A 2,500-nucleotide genomic window follows, 5' to 3' on the forward strand; every position below is an offset into this window, starting at 1 on the left:
TTGGGTGCCGAAGCGAACTCTCCCAGCACAGCGCACGCGCCAACACGTCCGCACAGCTGCGATACAATCCACCTGCGAGAACCGCAGAGGCGACCGAGCAGCAGACGGCGTCGCGGCGCCGAGCGCCGGGCGGCGGCGCATCCTCAGCGCACACAGTCCTCAATCGGACCAGCACACTGCAGATGTCCACCGCGCTTCGCACCGGGCCCGCGAGGACCTACTTTGGCCGCACGGCGCCGCGTGCAGGGTGCGCCGGCGCGCAGCTGCGCCGCCTGCCGCCTCCGTCGGCCGGCGCGCCTGCCACTGGCCGCCCCCACCAGCCGGCTGTAGCGCGTGCGCCCACGCACCGCGCGGCCAGCACGCCGGAAGGCCCCCCCTCACCGGCCGGGGACGGTCCCACCCAGCCACCGCCGCGTATCGCTTCACACCCACATGCCATTCACGTTCGTGGGCATGGTGGGTATCGCTGAAACAACCGGTTGGTAGCTCAACCGATCGTCGCCATCACTGATTCACCTCTAGCGAGAACAACCGCACCACAACGGTTTACCAGTTCTTCATTTGCGTAACGTCACCAGCAAACGTAGACGTCCATCGCCATTTGCAAATTCAACGATTGTTGCATGCCTGTGTCAGGTGTCACGACACACTATGTCTGCCCACATACACGCAACAACATGTGCACGCTTCGCGAACACGTGGAAGGTGGCCCCCGTACGTATGCGATGTCCATTGCGCGAACGACTGTCAACCGGCCTCTGTCGCATGTCGCAGATGTGGAACGCAGTGCACCATGCTATCACGGTGTGTGAGAAGAGACGACTACGTCTGACAACACGCGCCACTACATCAACAGACGGCTCATGCTGATCGCCATCCACGGCATACCATACTGCAATCCAGCTCTTATAGGGAGACGACACGTAGCTGAGTGCACAATATTTGGACCGTATGGTTCGCCGTTGTTGGCGCAGTCGTGGTACGGTCACACATGTACCACGATGTATCATTCAGTACATGAGGACCAATGTGCGGTACAGTGTGTGATTTGGACGTACAACATCAGCGGACAGTTGCCACAAGCCGTACCACAACGTAGGCTGTGCTTCGCCATGCGAATGCCAATGAACAACTGCGAAGGGCATTGAGCATGTACGTCCTGCCGCCATCCGCATTACAGTGTATAGCTGCAAGGTGTTTAACATGAAGCGATACTCTGGGGACCGGGCAGTGCGAGTAGCAAACTATATTGCGGGGGTTGCAGTTAGGCAACACTACACTAATTTAACGCGTCGTATGACAATTACAGAGCAGGTTAAGGCCCAACGTGTGTTGGGTTAAGGCCCAACGTGTGTTGGGTTAAGGCCCAACGTGTGTTGGGTTAAGGCCCAACGTGTGTTGGGTTAAGGCCCAACGTGTGTTGGGTTAAGGCCCAACGTGTGTTGGGTTAAGGCCCAACGTGTGTTGGGTTAAGGCCCAACGTGTGTTGGGTTAAGGCCCAACGTGTGTTGGGTTAAGGCCCAACGTGTGTTGGGTTAAGGCCCAACGTGTGTTGGGTTAAGGCCCAACGTGTGTTGGGTTAAGGCCCAACGTGTGTTGGGTTAAGGCCCAACGTGTGTTGGGTTAAGGCCCAACGTGTGTTGGGTTAAGGCCCAACGTGTGTTGGGTTAAGGCCCAACGTGTGTTGGGTTAAGGCCCAACGTGTGTTGGGTTAAGGCCCAACGTGTGTTGGGTTAAGGCCCAACGTGTGTTGGGTTAAGGCCCAACGTGTGTTGGGTTAAGGCCCAACGTGTGTTGGGTTAAGGCGCAACATAGGTTAGGTTAAGGCGCAACATAGGTTAGGTTAAGGCGCAACATAGGTTAGGTTAAGGCGCAACATAGGTTAGGTTAAGGCGCAACATAGGTTAGGTTAAGGCGCAACATAGGTTAGGTTACGGCGCAACATAGGTTAGGTTAAGGCGCAACATAGGTTAGGTTACGGCGCAACATAGGTTAGGTTAAGGCGCAACATAGGTTAGGTTAAGGCGCAACATAGGTTAGGTTAAGGCGCAACATAGGTTAGGTTAAGGCGCAACATAGGTTAGGTTAAGGCGCAACATAGGTTAGGTTAAGGCGCAACATAGGTTAGGTTAAGGCGCAACATAGGTTAGGTTAAGGCGCAACATAGGTTAGGTTAAGGCGCAACATAGGTTAGGTTACGGCGCAACATAGGTTAGGTTAAGGCGCAACATAGGTTAGGTTAAGGCGCAACATAGGTTAGGTTAAGGCGCAACATAGGTTAGGTTATGGCGCAACATAGGTTAGGTTACGGCGCAACATAGGTTAGGTTAAGGCGCAACATAGGTTAGGTTAAGGCGCAACATAGGTTAGGTTAAGGCGCAACATAGGTTAGGTTAAGGCGCAACATAGGTTAGGTTAAGGCGCAACATAGGTTAGGTTAAGGCGCAACATAGGTTAGGTTAAGGCGCAACATGGGTTAGGTTAAGGCGCAACATGGGTT

The sequence above is a fragment of the Schistocerca americana genome, unplaced genomic scaffold, assembly GCF_021461395.2.
Source record: "Schistocerca americana isolate TAMUIC-IGC-003095 unplaced genomic scaffold, iqSchAmer2.1 HiC_scaffold_596, whole genome shotgun sequence".
NCBI lineage: Eukaryota > Metazoa > Arthropoda > Insecta > Orthoptera > Acrididae > Schistocerca > Schistocerca americana.